The sequence below is a fragment of the Lynx rufus genome, unplaced genomic scaffold (assembly GCF_022079265.1).
Source record: "Lynx rufus isolate CCGP_SWC_20201006 ecotype Redwood Valley unplaced genomic scaffold, mLynRuf1.p SCAF_1, whole genome shotgun sequence".
NCBI classification, from domain to species: Eukaryota; Metazoa; Chordata; class Mammalia; order Carnivora; family Felidae; genus Lynx; species Lynx rufus.
The window spans coordinates 32,700,429-32,725,730 of record NW_025814823.1 but is presented as its reverse complement, the minus strand read 5'-3'; the positions used below and the strand labels follow the sequence as shown (position 1 = coordinate 32,725,730).

The 25,302-nt window shown below is 34.6% G+C and overlaps 1 pseudogene; it reads right to left on the bottom strand.

Moving 5' to 3' along the window:
- Positions 1–5,692: 5,692 nt before the first annotated feature.
- The window catches only part of LOC124508462 (NEDD8 ultimate buster 1-like), a 78,256-nt pseudogene continuing 58,646 nt past the window's right edge, over positions 5,693–25,302 (bottom strand).

Sequence of the window (25,302 nt, the reverse complement as noted above, 5' to 3'; positions counted from 1 at the left end):
AGCATTACCTTATGAAAATTACTAAATGTGTTATTTAATATTATGATATAACCAACAATAATACTTATGACCAAAATGATTTTTAAAATTAAAGATACAAGGTTGTACACTATTACTCATGGGACTCACCAATCTTGACATGTATTCCATCTTTCAGAAGTAGTTGCCCTAGAGTACACTGGAATTAATATAAAATATGTATCTAATATTCTAAATGGTGACAACAACTTGAAAGTTTTTTTTTTCTTATCCTAAATCATAGCAACTGACTAATATGGGGCATCATTTTTCTTCCCATACAAAATACAAGGATCTAGAGGGTGAAAAATAGAATGAAGAGGTGAATCTTGTGATCATATCCACGACCTATTTGAGAGTATATGGTCTACTCCTTGTAATCTAAGATTGTGCGTGCCCACTGATCTTGTGCAAACAAACAAACAAAAAACAAAAAACAAATTACATGCATGAGGTATTTTGGAATAGCTTACCAGATAAAGTATTCTGTGGTGCTGCCTGAGAGCAAAGGAAACATGGCATAGATAAAAGAGAAAAGCAGTTGAAAATACCACCTGTGGCCTTGCAATCAGCTATAGGAATTAGTATATAATAACAACCTCTTCACTCTTATTTTACATTTAAAATTCCCTAGTTTTTTAATAATGTTTATTGTTACAATCCATAAGCATGGAATGTTTTTCCATTTTTCTGTGTCCTCTTCAATTTCTTTCATAAGTATTCTATAGTTTTCAGAGTACAGATCTTTTACCTCTTTGGTTAGTTTAGTCCTAGATATCTTATTATTTTTGGTGTCACTGTAAATGGGATTGATTCCCTGATTTCTTTTTCTGCTGCTTCATTATGGTGTATAGAAATGCAACAAATTTCTGTACCTTGATTTTATATCCTGTGACTTTGCTGAATTCACGTATTAGTTCTAGCAAATTTTTTGGTGAAGTCTTTTGGAATTTCTGCATAGAGTATCATGTCATCGAATACCCAAAGCAATCTATACATTTAATGTAAGCCTTATCAAAATACCACCAGCATTTTTCACAGAGCTAGAACAAATAATCCTAAAACTTGTATGGAACAACAAAAGACCCTGAATAGCCAAAGAATTCCTGAGAAAGAAAAAGCAAAGCTGGAGACACCACAATTCCAGAATTCAAGCTACATCACAAACCTTTAGTAATCAAGACAGTATGTTACTGGCACAAACACAGACACATAGATCAATGGAACAGAATAAAAAACCCAGAAACAGGAAACCATCAAAATCCTAGAGGACAACACAGGCAACAACCTCCTTGACCTCAGCCAGCAACTTCTTGCTAGACACATCTCCAGAGGCAAGGGACACAAAACCAAAAATGAACAATCAGGACTTTATCAAGATAAAAATCTGCACAGTGAAGGAACAATAAACAAAAATAAAAAGCAACTGACAGAATGGGAGAAGATATCTGCAAATGATGTATCTGGAAAAGGGTTAGGTATCCAAAAGCTATAATGAACTTATCAAACTCAACACCCAAAAAACAAACAACCCAGGTAAGAAATGGGCAGACAGGAACAGACATTTTTCCAAAGAAGAAGACATACAAATAGTTAACAGACACATGAAAAGATGCCCAACATCACTCATCATCAGGGAAATACAAATCAAAACCACACTGAGATACCACCTCATACTTGTCCGAATGGCTAAAATCAACAACACAAGAAACAACAGATATTGGTGAGGATGTGGAGAAAGATGAATCCTCTTGCACTGTTGGTGGGAATACAAACTGGTGCAGCCATGTTGGAAAACAGTATGGAGGTTCCTCAAAAAATTAAAACTAGAACTACCCTACATTTGCACCCAGCATTTGCACTACTAGGTATTTTCTCAAAGGATAGAAAAATACTGCTTTGAAGGGGTACATGCACCCCAATGTTTACAGCAGCATTAGCAACAATCACCAAACTGTGGAAAGAGCACAAATGTCCATCTACTAATGAATGGCTAAAGATTATGTATACACATACATACATACATACATACATACATACATACATACACACAACGGAATATTACTCAGCCATCAAAGAGAATGAAATCTTGCCATTTGCAACAACTTGGATGGAGCTAGAGTGTATTATGCTAAGCGAAATAAGTCAGGCAGAGAAAGACAAATGATTTTCACTCACGTGTGCAATTTAAGAAGCAAAACAGATGAGCATATGGAAAAAAAGAGAGACAGACAAACCATTAGAGACTCTGAATGGGGTGCCTGGGTGGCTCAGTTAAGCATCTGAATCTTGGCTTTGGCTCAGGTCATGATCTCATGCCTTTGTGTGTTTGAGCCCCACCTCACACTCTGCACTGGTAGAATGGAGCCTGCTTGGGATTCTCTCTCTCTCCCTCTCCCTCTCTCTCTGCCTCTCCCCCACTCATGCTGTCTAAAAAGAGACTCTGAGTGACAGAGAACAACTGAGGGTTGATGGAGGGAGGTGGGTGGGGATGGGCTAGATAGGGGATGGGTATTAAGGAGGGCACTTGTGATGGGCACTGGGGGTTGTATGTAAGTGATGAATCATTGAATTCTACTCCTGAAACAAATATTGTACTGTATGTGAACTAACTAGAATTTAAATAAAAATTTGCAAAGAAAAAAAATAAAGTGATCGTAAAGGAATAAGATTCCAGAGAAACAACAAAAATGACTTTTTCAATAAATTATATCTAAAACTCCAAAAAAACCCAAAACAAACCCCTAGCTGATAACTTTAAATACCTTTCAAGTATTTTTGATTTTGTAAATGTATTTTTAAATACAAAATATCAGTGTTTAGATAGAGGATAATAATATTATGTTTAAGTACCCAAGCCCTCAGTAAATGAAAACTACATGCTTCCAATTACTCAGACCAAAATAGCAGCCAGTATGTTCCTTTCATAAAGTAAGCCAGTATGCCATTACTCTGTTCAAAATCTTCCATAACTTATTATTACATACATACTATTACATACAGAATTAAATACACAATCATCTAGCTTTTTAGACCAAAGCCTAGACCAAAATTTCTCCACTATCTTGTCTTTTACCAATCTGATCATTTCTCATAGCGCATTCTTCCTTTCTCAATCAGTTACAGAAATATTGGTCACCCTTTAGAATCAATCTGTTTCTAAATTCTTATTAGAAGGGAAAAAGTTGGGGCACCTGGGTGGCTCGGTCGGTTAAGCGCCCGACTTTGGCTTAAGTCATGATCTCATAGTTCATGGGTTCCAGCCCCAGACAGGCTCTGTGCTGAGCTCAGAGCCTGAAGCCTGCTTCAGATTCTGTGTCTCCCTCTCTCTATATCCGTCTCCCTCTCGCACTCTGTCTCTGTCTCTCTCTCTCAAATATAAATTTTTTAAAAAATAAAAGTTTTAAAAACAAGACAAAAGTTATTGTCCACCTTCTACCCCATTTAATCCTAAATGAATCTCAGAATTCTTTTCTCCAACATGCCATCAAAAGTGTTTGAAGAATTGTGGTATATTAATGGCCTCACAATTTTATGCATCCACACAGCTATACTCTTCACTATTTGACTTTGATGTTTATCCCATTTAAAATGTTGAAGATATTTTTCCACCCCCTGACTTTGAATTTTGCAAATAATTGGCTTTAGCCAATTGAATGTTAGCAAGTATAAGTTGACCAATGGCTAGAAAGTGCATGAGCAGTTGGGATTTCTATCCTGCGATACAGCCAACTCCATGAGAAAAATATCCCTGGCCCAGACACCTAGTTCCAAAAGAAGAATTTAGGACATATGGAGAACAGCTGAGACTATCCAGATTCCCCATAAGAAAATGCCTAGAACTGCTGTGTGCCCAAACAAATTGTATTAAATAATTTTTTTCATAAAGACAAATGATACCTTTTTATATATAGATTATATGACTAAAAAGAAGGAGTTCAAAGTTTAAAATACTTTCATTTCTTCTTTGCTATTTATTATAATAGAAAATGAAACAAAAACTTTAAAGGCCATGCTCTAGCTTTGAAAAAGAAATTTTAATTAAAAACTTCAGTGACAACTGTTTTGAATAAAGGCGCTAAAATGAACAAGAGCCTAATAATAACCAAGGATAATAGTAGAGGAAACTGTGGTCATCTTTGGGAGTGTGAGTGGAAAGGAAAAGGAAGGCAAGTGAAGAGATATTCTGAGAAAGTGAAGAGGCAAGTGAAGAGATATTCTGAGAAAGGTGAAAGAGATCTGTTCTCAATATTGACCCATTTTTCCTTTCTCTATCTTCCCGGATATCAGTCTACTCCTATATTCAAAATCTTGGTGCCTATGATTCATTTTCCTCTATAACCTCTGTGCCTGCCCTTGCTAGTCAACATGTAGCCAGGATGGCAGGAGTCAGCAAAAGGAGCTTGAGGGTTTATCAGGGAAAGACCTGTTGGGGATTAGTGATTAATGAGCTACAGAGTGACTATTCTTGCTAAATTTAAGAATATATTTTATCATAGAAAGAAATTCATTCTGGTTGCTTACATTTGAAGGCATACAACACATTACTATGGCTCCAGTTTATTACTGAGGTGAAATAATAACTTTGGTAGGCAAAATAATAAAAATTTCAGCCTCGTATATAACATTGCTAATTTGAGATCATGTGTTCCATGCATTGTTGAAACTTTCACACAATTCAATTTTTTTAGAACCCCACCTATTCTCAATTGAGGAAGGTCTGCATATATTAAAATCATAATTTCTAAAAATCCCATCTTGCATAACAGGCTAAGTGCACAAAATCCATAGCCATCAAATTCTGTAGAAGAAATAAAAGAAATAGTTCTATTATTATTTTTTTAGATGATTTAAAAATATTATGAATTTGAATCAAAATATATACATAGATAAGTAAACCAAAAAGAATACATGGATTATATTTAATGTTTTATTTGCCACCACAAATTGGAAATGGAAAAATTATGTAATAGTAATTTATTATAGTAACTAAACATTGAAATTCAGAGGCAAATAAAATTATGCATTTTTAGTGCCAACATAGAAACTAGATGAGCAACTGTTTACATTTAAATATCTTTATTCATTTGAAATAATCATAATTTGATTCAAATATTATTTGCATTTTTATTTCTCACAAAATATTCATATTTTTAAAACCATCTTTTGGCTAGATATACTATAAAGTTTTGCCATACATAATATAATTTAAGTCATAGATTTGAAAGAGAGAGAATCTGCTTTGATTATTTTACCATTTTTTAACATGACAAAGTTAAATATATTAAGAGGGACTATTATGAAGTGTCTAGACAAACACTAATATTTCTTAAATGGAACCCGAAATAAGGAAAATTCTTTGTGAAGATTTTTGGACTTGAAGATACAACTGTCAAAATTAGAAATTCAGAATGATGCTACCATGTCAAGGCCCATATGCACCAACTGGCTAATATTTTACAGAAGGCTTCTTAAAATTTTTTTTAATGTTTATTTTTGACAGAGAGAGAGAGAGAGACAGAGCAGGGGAGGGGCAGAGAGAGAGGGAGGCACAGAATCTGAAACGGGCTCCAGGCTCTGACAGAGCCTGATGCGGGGCTCAAACTCACAGACCATGAGATCATGATCTGAGCCAACGTTGGACGCTCAACTGACTGAGCCACCCAGGCACCCCTTACAGAGGGCTTTCTTGACGGTTTTTGGTATCAGGATCTGAATCATTTAACCAACACACCTGGTGATTGCTGAGAGCAATCCTCAGGGCCTGATAGAGAGCCATGCTTGGCTACAGTTGTAGAGTAGCCCATTCCTTTCAAAGAGTATTTTCTCCCGTTAATGTCTTTTCTTCTTTTTCCTCTTTTCTTATTTGGGCCAAGTCCTCTCTTTGGTTGCTAGTGTGGGTGGCTACCCGATCCATGTGCTTGTCACATGCCTAGTCCAAGCCAGGTTTCCTCAGCAGTAAATCCCAACTGCAACAAATTGTGAACTTGTGACAGATCAATACAGGACTGTTTAAAGTGTTGATGTGCCCTATTGAGATACTCACAAGGTTCTTCACCATTTCCATCATGATAATTTCAGACACCTAGAAGCAAGTAAGTCTTAAAAACAGTACCTTCTCTTTCCCACAATTTCCTTTATGTGGTTCAGTCTCTGATAGTTTTTCATCACAGCAATTTTAAAGGAGTTCTAGGATAACTTTATTTTTTTTTCCTGCAATTTCAAAGCATCCCAGTTGTTCCAAGTAGAAGTAGCTCCATGCTGTATCCAGCTGGAGCACTGCATAGTTATTCAGTTCTCTGCAACACTCAGAAATGTGTCAGTGTCCAACAGACACAGCAAGACTACTCCATATTATTTTCTTTTCAGGGAAGCTCTGCCCTACTGATGATATCCCATAGGTAAAATAAGGGCTTTTCTTTCTGATGGAGGAATTCTGGTTGCTCTGCCTGTCTGGTTAGTTGCATGTTGTTTCTGGATTTACCACCTATTCAACCCTCTCTGATAATCTTCATAGTCTATAAATCCTCCAAATTCTTCTTATTCTTTTATTTTGGCTTTATTTTTCTCTTCTTCTCCAACCTGAAGTTTATCTCACATCCTCTTCAGACTGCTTTAGTTAGAGCACTATAGTTTTTACATTGTGTTACTACTCGTTCTTTAAGTGTTTCTCCTAATTGAAGTTCTTTCTCATTTATGACAATTTTGATATAGTTTTATTGAAAGCCAAAGGTTTCAGCTCTTTTAGACTTCAGTTCTCTGCTTTTAATATACAACAGTCGTCCAACAAGTGGTTTGGGTTTTTTTTGTTTTGTTTTGTTTTTTTACCTTTTCTTAGTCTTGGAGGTGAAAATACTCAACTGTGGCAATTCCTATTGTCTTATAATTTTCATTTCCTGTTTCATGCTCAATTGCTTTGTAACACACTTCTTCTATTATCTTTCCTGCTTTACTTTTGCAACCTACTAGCTTGTCAGAGTCCTTAGCAAGGTCCTTCAATGCCAAACCAACTTCTTCATTTTCAACTGTATACAAAGATCCCCAAAGTTGCACTCTGTCTTCCCTTAAAAACTAGGTCAGGTTTGCTTGAATTCCGTGCCACCCTGCACCATCAGGGCTTCTGCAGCAACCCACCAAGTACCTGGATGCAGAGGCAGCCCTGGTTTGTTTTCATTACACATGAGGACCCCCGTGTTCAATGTACTTTGATTATAATGCCAGTGCCTATAACAGATGTTCCATTCACTTTTGCATTTGTGTCTCATTACCTTAAAAAAATAAAATACAGTGATTTTACCTATTTGGAGAATGAGATTTCTGAAAGTTAGGAAGTTAACTGTGAAAGCTGTAAATCCAGGATTAAAGATGTTCACATACGATTTTCTAATTTCCACCAATAAGATTCTTGACTATGTTTACATTGTGGTGATTTTTCATATTTGAGGACATATGTTTGCTTTTATATGGGCAATACAAAACCAGCAGAAAGAAAAACAAAAGTTGTCCTTTAACTTCTATGTACTTGGGATTCAACCATTCCTTACTAAGTATACAGTCCTATCTGTTAAGCTTCTCTCAAAGTAGTGGGGCATAATTAAATTGTCATGGTAGCAGGGAGCAAGCATATATGAACAATATGAAATATGTCCAGCAGGGCAATATGGGTACAAAGTAAAGTGACCCAACTGCAAATGTTTTCTCTCAAAGTAGAGCCTTGTAGGTGAGGTTTGGTAGAGGAAGCTGTTAACTTTAGTATCTATTGTCTTTACCACTTGATTGTAATAGCTCCTTGTTAGTAGGGGTTCCATCTTGTTTGCTTTTGTATCAGCAGATCTCTGAGTGTTAAGCTGAGCACTAAATGTTATTTCTCAAATGAGTGAACACTCAATAAGATGGATTGATAATTGACTTGTCAATATCAACGAGATCCAATCTAGGAGCCTAAATATGAGAACAAGCTCTGGTCAATGAAAGAGAGACACAGTATGCTTATCATACTGGTAAAAGTTTCAGGTTAGGTCTCTAAATATAAGGGGTAATAACAGGAACTTGGCAAGGAATAAGGACAAAACACGCGTTTAATCCTAGAAACTCTGTGCCAAAATGTGGATAAGACAGATTGATAAGGTAAAATGTAAATTTGTAATAACAGTGAATAAAAGGTTTTTCTCTAGATTCACTAAAAAATGAGTCACATTAACTAAGGTGTCTCCAAGGTATAGAAGCTTAGAAACTCTGAATAGGCCAAAATATCCCTGTTGGATGGAGGTCTGGGCAATCTGAACTACTTTATAGTTCCATTTATTCAGGGTGACTCTGAATCCAAATCTGGATATAAACATGTTGACTTGACATAATTATCAAAGTTATCAATGGCATAACTTTGTTTTCCAAAGTGTCTCAGTTTGAATGATAAATTAATTTGGACTTTATTGAAACTTTATTTTACTCATGTTTATTTTACTTATAAGACTTTGTCTGTCATATCTCCCATAAAAGAATTCAAATTTCTGGACAATGGCCATGCATTTCCCATGTAAACACAATATGTTATAGTTGATCGCACTGAAAAATCCTTAAAAATCCTAAAAATCCTTAAAAATCCTAAAAAAATCCTCTCTTAAAATCCTGACTCTACTCCTAATGTGAGGTTGGGCAAATTATTTTAACTCTAAACTTTAGTTTTATTGTCTATAAAGTAGAAATAATTATAGTACCTGGTATACAGTTTGAAAATTAAATAATATACAGTTTGACATATATGTAGAAGGCTAGGCATTGTGCTTGGAACATATACTACTTAGTAACTTCAACAGTTTAGTTATTATAATACAAATTAATATAATATACTATAACAGATGTTATGAGTTCACAATAAGTTATAACTTCCCGGGAAAGGGGACAGGATTGAGTTAAAAGGGGAAAGGATTGAGTTAATTAAAATTTATGGATAAAGGAAACATTTATGTCAATGCAGTGGAGGACAATCTCATGAAAATGAAAGAAACATGAATAAAATCACAAAAGAAAATGTATGTTTAATGCAGAAACTGATAGGTGATTCATTTGATAAAATTTCAGAATAAGTAAAAATGAATAAAGGGCAATAAATTGTAATAAATAATATGAGGAGTATTTACTTGGTTTTTCAGCTCTAAATAGGTCCTGCCTGAATTTGAATCTTTTTTTTTTCACTAACTGGATGTATATCTTGAGTAGATAAACTAGACTTTGTATGTATTATTTTTTTCATCTAGAATATGTTTCAGCAGAACATGTTTCACCTAGAATATATTTCATCTAGAATATGAAATAGTCATTAGAATATGTTGACTAATAGCTTCTATTTCATAAGGTTTTTTTGAGAGTTAAATAATTCTCATATATAACACATACATAGTACAAATATACACATACACATATATATGTAATATTGCTTAAAATAGCTATTGACATGTAGAAAGTGTTCATTAAATGCTAGATACTTCAATATCAAAACTGTTAATAATATAATCAAAAGATATTGTCAAGAAATTGATGGGATGGGTTCATTGGACCTGATGTCTTTAAGCTTTAAAGGAAAGCATGCCATTACCTTAGGAGACATGAGAGGATGTGGATTCAGGCTAAAAAAGATTTACGGAATAGATGGTATTAAATTTAAAGTGCTGCTGGGGTATTCAGTTACTGTTGTTCAGGTGACAAGAGTTTTATGGCTAATGGCCTTCAGAAACGATCAGAGATCGAACTACGGAGTATGCTTTAATGAAGGCTGGGATGCATGGAGACTCACAATAGAAAGCACAGTCATGGATAAAACAACTTGCCCAAAGCCACTGTGCCAATAGGTGGTAAATTGGGGACTCAGGGGTTAGTTTGAGAAGTGCAGAAATTTCTTTGAAACTCCATTACCTATAGAATGGCGGGATAGGGTTAGAGAATTCCTTTCTCCCCCCATCAAGAAAAGTCCCTTAATTTTTACAGAAGCTCTTTAAAAAAAATTAATGTTTATTTATTTTTTGAGAGAGACAGAGCACGAGCCAGGGAGCAGGGAGAGGAAGAGGAGGGGGGACACACAGAACCTGAAGCAGGCCCCAGGCTCTGAACTGTCAGCACAGAGCCCGACTCCGGGCTCCAACTCATGAACTGTGAGATCAAAGCCAAAGCCAAAGTCTGCCTGAGCCACTTATATGCCCCTTTACAGAAGTTCTTAATTTGGTTTTGAGCATGGACACTGGATTCAGCTACAATTTATCTGTTAACACAACCAGAAGGATTTGATTCTGTGAGCCTTATACCACCTTAAAATTATTTTCAAAGACGCTAGATTTTTCTTTAATTGGCTGTATTATCAATTTCTCTGAATGGATTCTTTTTTTCCCAAAAATTTATTGTATTTCTCCCTTTTTCACTCCTTACCAAAGACAAGAAATATTTATTCTAAATGAAGTTACTGAGAGGAAATTATGCAGAATTTAGCAGCTTTCTCTTGGTTTTATGGGGTTTTTACATCCTTATCCAACTAGAAGTCACAGTTATCTAGTTCTGCTTGTGACTGAGTGGTTTCATTACTGAGCTGAATAGTGTGCCCTCCAAAATTCATGTCCACCAGAACCTGTGAATGTGACGTTATTTGTAAATGTGATCTGAGCAGATGTAAGCAAGCTAAATGAAGTCATACTACATTCAGATGGGCTCTAAATCCAATGACTGTGTCCTCATAGGGAGAGGGAGATTTGGAGAGACACAGAGATATGGAAGTAAGAGGATTATGTGAAGATGAAGACAACAATTGGAGTGATGCGGCTATAGTTGAGGAACAGCAAGGATTGCTGGCCATCACCATTCACTAGGAAGAGGCAAGAAAGAATTCTTCCCTACAGCCTTCACAGAGGACATGGTCCTGCAGACATCTTGATTTCAGATTACTAGCAACTAGTACTCTACAAGAAGAGATTTCTGCTGTTTTAAGCTACCCAGCTTGTGGTAATTTGTTATGGAAACCTTATGAAACTAATCCTGGAGTGAAATATTGGGAAATTGATGTAGTCCTATGCCAAGTTCTCCAAATAGCTATAACAGGGATGCATACATATGCTTTTGTCTTCTTTTCAAATATACACTTGGGTAGGAGGATGAGGAGAAGGGGGAGCAGGTGTGTAATTTGTTCTTTCATTAAAATATCAACATAATGTTTCCTCACTAGGGAGGCCAAATTTAGGAAAATAAACTATATCAGCAATTATAAATAAACTCTGGAAAATTTGCTGAAAAGACCTTTCTAAGACTGAACAAAGAAAATTGTCAAATACTCTGGAACTATATCCTCCTAGAATTGCTTTGGTTTCTGGTTTCGAGGCTACTGTTTCAGAGTAGTAATGCCATTTATAAATATATAATGTCACTTCCCCTTAGCCTATGAGTCCCATATTTGGAGGGGACATATGTATTATGCAGGCTGTTTTATCCCTTATCTCTTGAACAGTGTCAGACACATGAATACTATTCAATAAATACCTATTTATGTTAATGTTTTTGGGACACTAAGACAATGTTTTTTTTTCAATATATCATTGGAAAACCCAAACATGTGTAGCCATGACAATGGCAACATATCTAACAGGAGAAAGAAATAGAAAATTAGGGGAAAATAATACAAATGGCCAGTAATCTACATATGTAAAAGATTTTGCTTCAAAACATTCAAAAGAATAAGCTAATAAGTTTCTATTTTCTCCCCTTGATTGTAAAAATAGGAAAAATAATGATACCTAAGAATAGACAGAGCCTGGAGAAAAAGTACTGGCCCAAGTGGTAAAAAAGAAGGCCACTACATACACTACATGCTCAAATAAAATTAAAAATAAAAAAAAAAAACACAAAGCAAAACACAGCTCTACCATGGCTGTTTCCAGATGGTCGCATTTTATTTTATTTGTTTGTAATGCTAATCTGTTCATCCTAAATATGATTTCATAAATATGTATATGTAGTTTTATCTTAAAACTACAGAAATAAATATGTAATTTTATCTTAAAACAACTAACGGTCCATAATACCTAATGACAATCAATTTAAACATAATAATGTTGAGTCCTAAGCAGTGCCTTACACATAGCCATTGTTTTATAAATAGTAACTGCCATTACTGCCATTGTTGTTATTGGAAAAATGATCACGGGACAGTGTGTGCTATGAGACAACACAGGACTAAAGATGGGATTTGGGGAATAAGAATGTTTACAATCTCAGACAAAAATTACATGTGTGAGAATTTACATATACCCATTAATGAGACTAAGAAAATTTTTCATTGTCTTATATATTTTATAATTAAACATATAATGGCTAAGGGTTGGCTATTCTGTGAGTAAAGTGTGATCTATAAGGAAGAAGTAAATCAACAATCTTCAGAAGGGAAGGATCTGATAAAATGATCCAAATGACTTAGTAGATGAAGTCAAGTTTAGATTATTCTAACTAATGGGATGTAGCTTTAATTAAATGCCTTGAAAGTCAAGTAGCCTCTTTTAAACTAGAATGTTATCGATTTAAGTACTACTTAAATCCAATAAAGATACAGTTGGATGTTCAGGTATCTTGGTTTTACTTTGGAAAATTCTAATGTAAGGGAAAATATATATCTGGCTTAAGACCAAACTGTTAAATATTTTAAAACCTAGAGTTAATTTTAAATTGAATAAAAATATTTGTTTTTTAAATAATCAGGTATATAAGTTATGGGGTTGTCAAGTTGGTATCAGTATGCAGAGCCAAAATTAAAAAAACGTTCGGTAAACGACTAATGTTTGGTAAAAAGAGTTTGGTAATCACTCTTCAATTTCACTAACAACCTTTTTACCATAAACTCAATTCAATAGGCATTCATTGAGAAACTTCTACTTATATGTTTTCAGTAGTTTAGTAGGTTCTGAAAGTACAGTGTTGAGGTTAATGAAACAGTATTTTAGATCTTATGACATAAGACTAGATTAAAGTAATATCTCACTCCATCCCCCTTGAAATAATTTTTATTAAAAGTTTACAACTGATTTAATAATACATAAATAATATAAATTTGAGGTTCCTGTTATTATTCAGAATACATTTATTCAGAATTTCTTTTTTGGTTTTCCAATATTATTTAGAGGATAACATGAATATTAAATTATTCCCCCACTACTACTGCCTGCCATGTTCTCATTTTCATAAATCTATTTATCTTTGTATCATGAGTGTATTTACAACAGTTTTCCCATGTCTATGTAATGATAGCATAATGGGAGGAGTTGGGGTAGAAATTTCTTTTCACCTCCCTATTTACGTACAGATCAATAAACTTGGATTCAGAGGACCATCACCATGGTAATATTAAGAAGATTAACAGTAAGAGTATACATGTAAGTATTTGCAATTAAACTATCTATTCTAACATTGTGGAAATTGAGGTCATCAGTATAAGTACCAATATTCTCTACACAATTACACTGAAAAGTGAACAAAGAGGAAATTATTTTCCTTTTGTTTTCAAAAGAGAAAATGTGTACCTCATGAAATAAATTATTATCCATTCAAAAGAAGGGCCCTCTAAAACTACTTCAAAATGTGTGCTTTTCTTGGGACAAGTCTAAAGTAGACATTGGGGACACAAATGCAATTTGAAACATTTCATTTCTACATTACGTCTATAGTCTCTGTTATTACAGCTTCTCTCACAGTTAAAGAAGAAATGGAGCACTGAACTTTGTGTCAACAGAAGGGAATAGAAAAACAACCCTCAAACTCAATACTGTTTAGTCCAATTTATGAAGTGATTTAAGGCAGGTAATTCAGATACTGGAAAAACTGTCTTTCACTTAAGTACCAAAAAAATCTAATTTAATGCAGTTGATATCTTCATTTCAGCCAGGAAAGCTGTTTCATCTTCATTTTAGCCTAGATTGCTACTATATGAAGTGACAGTGGCTTTACATGCTCTGGTTGTATATTTATTTTTCGAAAAGAGCTGAGGCGCCATCATTTTTCAATTTCATTTGCCATTTCATTGCTTATTCTAGGAAGGCTCAAAATGTGAAATGGACATGGTGATCTAATTATTTTAAATTAACTCAACTTCACAAAGAGGAAATGATGATTAGTTAAATAATTAGCACATGTCTAAACATTGAGACTGTTAACATGTCTCCCATTCTGATATTTTAAATAAATTGAAAATATTTATTAAAACCCATTCTATGAACGCCTTCAAGTAATTGCTACTAAGATTTGAATGCCAAGTCTTTTTAATAGGGTTTTTTTCTCTCTTCTCTGTAACTGGGTATTTCTGTTTCTACCTACCTACCTACCATCATTACCTATATCTCTCATTTGAAAAGATCAATTATTGCTAAAATACTGAAACACACAACTAATGAATGGTACTATAAAAAATTTAAATATAATATAGGTAAGCACTTTCTTTCAACAAATATTAGAATCAAAAATGAAACTTCATCTTAGCAAAGAAGTCAGATAATTCAAGTGAAAGGACACAGGAGAATGAGAAATGGACTTTGAAAATACAAGGTGTAGCTGTAAAACAATGATGTGACTATACTTATTACCTGCCTTCTATCAATTTTAGTACATGCACAGCTTGTTCATAAATTATTTACTCGTATCTTTTCTGGCATGAAATGCTAACTTTGTAATATATCTTGCATCTATTCCTTTTTTCCAGATGTGGTCCAGGCCCTCAGTGTCTTGTAGTTATACTAGACTTATCTCAAATTGTTTTCTTGTCAAACAATTCATCTATCCAGAATTAACTTAACTGATTACTCTTCTCTGGAATAATTACATTTTTTTCCACAAAATCATTACATCCATATCCCACCACCACCTCAAAGTTACTAAAGTGTAAACTACATTGCTTAGAATTAAAGTAATTTTTATCATCAAATCAATCTAGTACTGCTTTAATTTATCAAGAGTCTTCTGTCTTTATTTTCAGATATTACTTTTGAGGGGTCATCTTTCAAATCTAGAAATGTAGATGTATATGATAAATAAAGTCAAAACATTATACCTTCTAAAGAAATGACTCAGAAATTTAAGATAATACATATATGTAACTAGGCACTGACTATCAAAACAAACAAATGACAACAACAGAACTCTACAATCCAGGTATTCTGCTAGAACTCCCTGGTGTTCACTTCCTCTTATAGGATGTTTACTCTCCTATATTACCATTACTATGTTCATTTCACCTATCGCTTTTTTTTTTTTTTTACTTTACTCCTGGACGTGTGATTCTTATTGAATTAGACAATCTTTGTCAATACCATTACCTGGCAGTGTCAGAAAAACTCCACATTTACTTCCCTTGATGCCTGTCCTATCCAGTTTTAACAAAAGGTGTCCACAACTCCCAAGTGATGAAATCCATCAATGTGGTGATATGACTGTTAAAAACGTACACTATACAGGGGCACCTGGGTGGCTCAATCGGTTAAGCCTCCAACTTCAGCTCAGGTCATGATCTCATGGTTCAAGGGTTCCAGCCCCCCATCGGGCTCTGTCCTGACAGCTCAGAGCCTGCAGCCTGCTTCAGATGATGTGTCTCCCTCTCTCTCTGCCCCTCCCCCACCTCTCAAAAATAAGTAAACATTAAAAAAATATGCTATACATATCAAATATCAAAAGAAAATACATAATATTCCAACAAGTCTGAAGAGTGAGATAAAATACATATTTAAAGAGATTTGTGGGCATGAAAAGTACAGCATAGGGAATATAGTCAATAATTGTGTAATACACTTATCTTGGTGAATATTTCTTAACATATATAACTGTTGAATCACTATGCTATACCTGGAAATGATATATGTCAGCTATGTTTCAATTATTTTTTTTTTTAATTTTTAAAAGAGGCTATTAGGACACAGAGAGAAAGACCATGTAAGGACAGGGGTAGAAGGCGGCCATCCACAAGCCAAGGAGAGGGGCCTCAGAAGAAACCAACTCCACTGACATCTCAATCTCAGACTTCTTGCCTCCAGAACTTCAAGAAAATAAAATTTCTTTCTTTCTTTCTTTTTCTTTCTTTCTTTCTTTCTTTCTTTCTTTCTTTCTTTCTTTCTTTCTCTCTCTCTCTCTCTTTCTCTCTCTCTCTATTGCTCTTTCTTTTTTACAGGGTTAGATTGGCCTCACACTGAAAGAAAATGGAAATGAAGAATTTGAAAGCATTTGACGTCAGCCTGTTAACAGGGCCTAATGCATTATATGGTGAGTATGACATGATCAGGCAGGCCCTACTTGTGCAGACAGCACCACCAAAATACTCTCTCAGATAGATATTTTATAGAATCCAGTTTTGACAACTGTGGCATGAAGTGAACATAATTTCAAACTCAAATATAAATCAAAGTAAAAATAAGTATTATTTATTGGTAAGAGTGAGCTAGATTCGCTCAAACCCCTTCTGTCAATATCTGAATTGGTCCTGGGCTCAAGATTCATAGTAAAACATCAAAGTTTCAATGAAAAAAAATATATGTGCAATGACTTAAATTCTCTGAAATATTCACATCCATAAATACTCAGGGGTTTTCTAGTCTCTCCACAGCTCCACCCATAATGTTTACATGGGCCTACCTTTCCTACCTACTTTGAACAAGATGGTAATTTTTTAAAAATGTGATTCTGATTATGAATTTAACTAATCTGGATTTTTCTTTCTTTACAATGCAAAGATATTAGATGTGAGCTTTGTCGTACTCTGAGAGGGGGTTGTTATATGCCATGAAAATCTCTAACATCCTTAAATCTAAAGATCATCCCTAAAGTGGGAATGATAGTATCTACCAAATATATTTGCTGTGAGGATTAAATGTCAATTGTTTGTAACATAATAACTGTTCATAATATGAATTCTTTTATTTTCTTGCTTCTATCTCATACTTTGGTTATGTGACTGTTACCATGGATAGTATTTATTAGCAACTTCTCAAATTAATTAAATTCTAGAAACTATAAAGTAAGATGTTAAGTTCTCATCTTTAAAGGTGAATATCCTCCTTGCCTACTTTTGTTTGTTTGTTTGTTTGTGGGTTTTTTCTTTCTTTTTTTTTTTTGCATAAAGTGATTATTTTTCAAGCTTACATTGTTTTTCCATTAAAACTCATGAAATGCACCAAAGAATTGGCTTTTCATCTGCTTGAAAGTCAATTTCTTAATAAGTAAATATGGTTGAGGAGGGGTAAGAGTACCAAACTTCAGGTTTATTGTAAAAGCTACATACAAAGTACAGAGAATAGTGCTTTACCTGGTGTATGTTAAGGAAACCATAGAAACATTATTAAAATCATGAATGACTGTAGCATTTAAAAAGCCTAAATACATATTCTGAGAATATTAAAAGCCCACCAAAAACATATTTGGTTTTCCAAAGACATTTTGCATAAGAAATTCTTACTATATTAAAATATTTGTTCATCAAATACAAAAAAGGAATTAGGAGTTTACAATTAATACTTGTGTGGATAATGGAGACAGAGTTGTCATTTATAGTACAGGGCTGATTTATAACCTCAGATGCTCTGTAAAAATGGTTGCTTCTGCATATTTTAAGAAATTAAAACATTAACATTTGACACTTAAATACATCAACCTTCTCAAAGTTTACCTTACACTAAAATAAAAACATATAAATCATACCTGTAATTGTTTTGAGTATTCATTACTTAAAAACCTCAAGAATACTGACCTTTTAAGAAAATCAAGTAAAAAATCTAGGTTTACCTACCTAAGAGTTAAGATTAAGTTTAAAATAAAAAATAAACCTAATGAAATATTCTTAAATGACTCTGATTCTCCAAAATGAATATAATGAGCTTTAATATAATATATGAGCTTTTTGTGTGTTCCTGATCTGATAGCAAAAGATCTCTGGTTAGTATCCATCCGTTTTAACTTTTAGTTAGATGATGGGTTGCACCATAATCTGGTCAATACTTAGTTCCCCTGCGGTCTTTTGTGAGCCCTTGTTACTATTAGTATTTACAATTTAAAAATAAAGAAATTAGATTCCAATAAAGTAAGTAATTTTTCCTTGATCATCCTAAAGGTAAACAGCAAAACTTGAGTTCAAACCAACATGTTTGAATTCAGAGTTGGTGCTTTTCCTACAACGTATTATAGAATTATTGATGCCATCCTGGCATATTTAGTGTAGAATAACGGAAAAGTAAGTACTTTGAGCTGCAACTTAATACAAAATATGCATTAATTCTTAAAATAAAAGGAGTGGTTGCCTAAAAATATTATGCTTAGAATGATTTTGCTTCTTTAATCAAGTGAAGCAAGAAAACATTGATTTGATTTCAGCCTTTAAAAAACAGATTCCTTTCTTCCTATACGCTTGTTTTTCAAATTTTTATTTAAATTCTAGTTAAGTCATCTATAGTGTAATATAGGTTTCTGGAATAGAATTTAGTGATTCATCACTCACATATAATACCCACTGCTCATCATAACATCTTAGTATACACTTTGGTTTCCTAATTAATATGTAGATAAATAAAGATTAGATGTTATAATGTGCTTTTGATAAGAAATATACTACCAGTTTCAAGAAAACTCAAAAGCTAGTATACAAAATAATTATTTACTTATTCCAACTCTTTTCCACTTATTGGAACTCTTTCCACTTATATTTTCAAATAAGAAGTCTTTATTTTTAGACATTTGAGAGAGTGTACTCTTTCAAGATCACTATAAAACTGCTGACTTGGGGTGCCTGCGTGGTTCAGTTGGTTAAGCATCTAAATTTTTTAAAGAGTATTTATTTTGGGGGAGGGAGAAGGGGCAGAGGAAGAGACAATACCAAGCAGGCTCCTTGCTGAGCTTGAAGCCTAACATGGGCTTGATCTCAAGACTCAAGAGTCAGATGCTTAAGTGACTGAGCCACCCAGGAGACCCAAGCACCCAACTCTTGATTTCGACTCAGGTCATGATCCTGTGGTCCTTGATATCCAGCCCTGCATAGGGGCTCTGCACTGACAGCGGGGAGCGTGCTTGGGATTCTCTCTCTCCCTCTTTCTCTCTGCCTTTTTTCCACCGTACTCACTCTCTCTTTCTCTCAAAATAAATAAATAAACTTAAATAAATAAATTAAATTAAAAAATAAAACTGCTGACTCATTTGTGTGATACAAATATGTCACAATCAGAAATACAATTATGAGATCAAAGATCAAATTTTGAGAACTCTTATTAAACCAGTGAGCCTGATGTATTATTGGGATATCCAAAGTACATTTTGTGGGCCCTTCACGAAATTTATTTATCCCTCTGAATTTGAATGAAAATAATATGAGTCCTGGGGCTCCTGGGTGGCTCAGTTGGCTAAGCAGCTGACTTCAGCCCAGGTCATGATCTCACAGCTTGTGAGTTGGAGCCCTGCGTTGGCTCTGTGTTGACAGCTCAGAGCCTGGAGGCTGCTTCATGTTCTATGTCTCCCTCTTTCTCTGCCCCGCCCCAACTCATGCTGTCTCTCTCTGTCTCTCAAAAATAAATAAACATTAGGGGCGCCTGGGTGGCGCAGTCGGTTAAGCGTCCGACTTCAGCCAGGTCACGATCTCGCGCTCCGTGAGTTCGAGCCCCGCATCAGGCTCTGGGCTGATGGCTCAGAGCCTGGAGCCTGTTTCCGATTCTGTGTCTCCCTCTCTCTCTGCCCCTCCCCCGTTCATGCTCTGTCTCTCTCTGTCCCACAAATAAATAAAAAAACGTTGAAAAAAAATTAAAAAAAAAATAAATAAACATTAAAAAAATTAAAAAAAAGAGAAAATAATATGAGTCCCTATATCATACCTTAGAAACACTTCAGAGATGTTCAAAATTTTCCTGAGGTGTCGATGACTGCTTCAGGCTCAAAATGCTTTTTGCCAACTGCTTCTCAAACTTTTAAATTAAAGCTTTGGCGCTATCCTGATAGTGTTCAAGATCAAAAATGAGGCACAGTAGAAAATGATAGAAAGTCACTTTCAGAATACTTTCACCTTGACTTATAATTTTATTATTATAAATTTAAGTCACTACTTAAGTAGATGTGTATAAAAAAGTAAATTACAATGTGCTCCAAGGATTGGAGGATTGATTTCAAAAGTAGAATCCCGGGTTTACAACCCAAATAATTTTAAGAAGATTGTTGGGTCTAGCAATGCACATAGATAAAAGCTCACTTCTTGTGGTAAAGTACAACATTAACATAGTCTTCACTCACTCTCATTGCTTTTTGTTCGAAAGTATCTTCAATGATACAATGATGCTAGAAGTCTAATCTCTCTTATACACAACACACACAGACACACAAAACACACTAATGCAATTTCTCTCTTTTAGGAAAATCAAATTTAAATGTGCAAAGTAGTTCTAAATTCATCTTGCAAAAAAATCCATCTTAATATACATGTAAGAAGGATCACCTTGAAAGATTGTGGGGCTAATATTTTCTCATTTTGATTTCTAATAGTGCTTATTTTTCTTCAAAGTTTTCTGCCGTGCTACTTGTGCTTACTGACTAGACATGCATCAGGCACAAACACCATTTTTTTCATTTTTTTCTTTTTTTCTTTTGCTTACTATGTACAAACTCTATATTTAGTTTTGGCAATAGACAAATATGACACGTGGCATCACTGATTGTTGTGTTTCTTGACATGGGGAAATTTTTAAAAAGGTTAATTCTGTAGGGGCACCTGGGTGGCTCAGTCGGTTGAGTGCCTGACTTTGGCACAGGTCATGATTTCGCTGTCCATGAGGTCAAGCCCTGCGTCGGGCTCTGTGCTGACAGCTCAGAGCCTAGAGCCTGCTTCTGATTCTGTGTCTCCCTCTTTCTGCCCCTCCCCTGCTCATGCTCTGTCTCTCAAAAATAAATATATGTTAAAAAAAAACACTTTTTTAAAAAAAAAGTTACTTCTGTAAAAGTAGTCAGCTTCTGTTAATCAAAAGGATGCTTCTCAGTTCTCTGTATCGCTTGTTTTCAAAACCTGAGAAGCACAGTACTGAAAAAATACATTAGACTTTGTGGTGTCTGAAGTGATTGTCTATTTACCCACTGTTTTTCTCAGTCAAAAACTCAGAGGATCTAACAGTGTAACTAATTGTTCAGAGGACTGGGCAGATGTTTGAACAAATAACTCCACTGGGGTACTCTAATGGGATATGTGAATTGCAATGGAGACAGTATACAGGTGTCTGAATGTGGTGTTTAGGGAAGTTACTATTAAGGAGATGGCCTTTGGAATGATTCTTCAAAATAAAGACATTAACACTAAAGAAAGACATCCCACACAGTCTAGTCATGAACTTACGTTAAAATAAATTTGGACGTTTGGAGTATAGGATGCATATAGGGTAGGTACAAAGGAGGGCAAGAAAATATATTTGAAGAACAATTACTTCACTGTAACTGGCTAAGTATTGGAAAAATTATTGCTTATTGAAGCATGCGTAGATATTACTTTACCCCATGGAACAAAAAAGAAAAGTTCAATAAATTTAAAAAACACATTGGATTTACTTTAATTCTAAACTTGATAAAGAATGAATACAAGAAATAAATGAGAAGGAGACTATATACTACCTGACTTATGGAAAAGTCCTAATTAAATTTTAGAAAATTGATTATTACAATGTCGCAAAAAGAGAAAAACCTTACAAATTCGTCAATATGATTCAATGCATACACCAATCAAAGAAATTAAACATTATGATCCTATCCATGGAGGTTAGCAAAATCCAACTGCAATTTCTAAAAATCAAAATAAAATAAAAAATAAACAGAGTATGGTTATTTTGCAGTTGTTTTCTCTGAGGACACTGACAATGTTATTCCACTAACTTTTTTTTTTTTTAATTTTTCTTCTCTGTTATCATTACAATTATTATGAGAACAGAACTGATTTATTTTTTTTTAATTTTTTTTTTCAACGTTTATTTATTTTTGGGACAGAGAGAGACAGAGCATGAACAGGCGAGGGGCAGAGAGAGAGGGAGACACAGAATCGGAAACAGGCTCCAGGCTCTGAGCCATCAGCCCAGAGCCCGACGCGGGGCTCGAACTCCCGGACCGCGAGATCGTGACCTGGCTGAAGTCGGACGCCCAACCGACTGCGCCACCCAGGCGCCCCTCCACTAACTTTTAACTGCTGTTGTTGATGTCTGAGAAGTTACCCATGGGTCTGCCCTTCTTCTAAGTGATCAGTCTTTTCTTTCTGGTTCCCTTTATCTATCTTTGTTTCTCTGAAGTTTCACTATTATGTATGTCCAGGTTTGATTTTCTTTTAATTTATTCTGTTTGAGGTTCATGGGCCTTATTTGGTAAAATTACAGTGCCTTAGATTTTAGAGAACTTCCAGTCATTGCCGGAATACACACTTCTTTCTTTCTCATTATTTGTATTACCTCTAAGGTAACATCAAGCTTAAAGGCATTGGACTTCCCATTCTTTCTATCATCAGTGACTCAGTGTCTTACTGTTTCCTATCTCTGTTGCATTATTACGTGTTCTAGATAATTTCTTAGCACGACTTTCATGTTTTAGTTCTATCGTATGCTCACTTTCATCTGCTCTCTAACTCTTCTATTGAGTTTTACATTTCGATTACTATGACATTTTTTTCCTAAAAGTTTTAAAAGGTTTTTTGTACTCATTATTATCTCTTGTTTCTTGTTCATTTGAACATGCTTATTTTATATTTTATTGGACGCTCTATATAACTAAAATCTTACAGGATTCATTCTTCTATCTAATATCTATGGGTTTTTTTTAATTTTTTTATGTTTATTTATTTTTGAGACAGAGAGAGACAGAGCATGAATGGGGGAGAGTCAGGGAGAGAGAGAGGGAGACACAGAATCTGAAGCAGGCTCCAGGCTTCGAGCTGTCAGCCCAGAGCCCGACACGGGGTTTGAACTCACAGACCGTGAGATCATGACCTGAGCCGAAGTCGGAGGCTCAACCGACTGAGCCACCCAGGCGCCCCTCTAATATCTATGTTAACTTTCTTGTAGCATGTCTTGTTTCCATGTTGATTTTGTGATTTTGACAGTGAACTGAAAATTTTAAAAAAAATCTATATATCTAGATCTATATAGATATAGATCTAGATCTAGATATAGATGATATAGATATAGATGATAGATATAGATATAGATATAGATATAGATATAGATATAGATATAGATATAGATATAGATATATAGATACAGATGCATTCAGTTCTACCAGTCATTTAAAGCACTACTAACCCAGGAATCTGTTCATTTAAATTCACTTATTAGGTATTTTTGACCAAAAAGTAGCATAGATTTAGAATACAAAATCATGTGAGGATGGGCTCCTGGTTATAAATGTCCAGGAGGATTTTATCTCTAGCATCAGTCCATACAGTACTATCAGAATGGAAAAGTGTAGTTTTTATCATTGTATTGTAGATTTATTTTTTATACTAATTTACACAGGGTGTATCCCATTGAATCCTAAGTTTTTATTAGTTTCCAATTATATTCTCGAACTTGAGTGAGCCCTAGACTTTTTCTTCATCCACAGAAACAAAAACTCAACTTATCTAGGATTTAGCAGACACCAGCGGAGTGAAAGTTGACTTGGGTGCTTAATTGTCTTCCCAAATTTCTAGTTTCATTTTGTTTTTAATTCCTTACAATTTTATTTGTCCCTCAGACTTTCAGATTTTTATTGTTTGTATTAGCTAATCAAATATACTAATGTAAACTGAAGCATGCATTTCAAATAATTCTGATCATAAATATTTAGCTGGATTCTTTGGTGAATATGGCTTTTAATTTTGGGAAGGATAAACTGTCCTTTATTAGTTTATTATTGTACCTTATCTTTAGTGTTTTCAACACAGAATTGGCATGTATGTAAATGGAATGTGTATTTGTTTATTTGTCATTTTCTCTTAATATTTCTTGACCTTCTTTTTGTAAATGTTTCTTTAGCACTTTGTTTCTCACAAATATTCCTTAGTTGGGTTTTATTTTGAGTATCAGAAGCAACTCAAATAATAAAAGTTTCTTATTAGAATTTGATCTTCTCCCTTATCTGAGAAGTGTGGAAAACCAGGGCATCAATTTGGTCAGAATGTCAGGCTTATACATTCATGTTGCTCTACCGTATTTGGCTTCCATCCCCAAGACCAAGTCAGGTTCTAAAATTGTTTTTGGAGCTCGAGAAATTATATTAACATTCAACCAACAGAAAATTAGAAAAAAAAAAAAGATACTCTAATGTCCCTTTCATTTAAGGTCAGTTCCCCCAAATTTCCCAAATTATATCTTCTTACATTTTTTGGCAAAATTTAGTAACATAGCCACACCCAGCAGGATGTAAGCCAGAAATATTTAATCTTACTAACTGCTAAGTCTTCTGAGTTCCAACCAAAATCTATATAAGGATATGGCTTGGAGTAAAAAAGCCATTTCTTCAATCTGCCAAGGTTCCAAACTACACATTTAGCCACCAATTATGTTTCCTTTAATAAGGCTTCATTCATTCTCTCTCTATGTAAAGACTATCTAATTCTAATAGAGTACTTCTCTCTTGAAGGATTAGAAGTAGAAAAAAATGGACAACTAAGGCTGTTATTGATTTTCAACTATTCCCCCTAGTTCTGCTTGTGACTCTATCCAAAAATGTAATAGGGGCACTTGGGTGGCTCAGTTGGCTAAGCATATTTGGCTCAGGTCATGATCTCATGGTTCATGGGATCGAATCCCGCATTGGGCTCTGCTTAGGATTCTCCCTCTCTATTTCTCTCTGCCCCTCCCTTGTTCTCTCTCTCTCTCTCTCTCTCTCTCTCAAAATAAATAAATATTTTTAATGTCATAATATGACTTCCATTGTTTAACAAGCATCATCAGATTGCCAACCTATCTTCTATCTTATTCCAAAGCCATGTATAGGTTCTGTCATGTGCAGTATTCTGCTGGGTTCTAATTTTTTTCAGTTTTGTCATTAGAGTCATATGAGAGTTTCAAAACATATTAAATAACAGGAGTTTAAACAGATAGTTAATTTTCCCTGATACTGAGAAAGGCTGGAAGTTGGCATGCTGGTACTGCTATGTCCCTGCAATTCTACAGGGATGCAGACTCTTTTTATCTTGTTTGTCTACTTGGCAAAAAGTTTCCATCGCAAAGGTCTGGCGGATTTCCATCCACTACATCCACACTCTACTTGGAATGAGGAAAGAAGAAGAAAACTCTCTAATGCAAA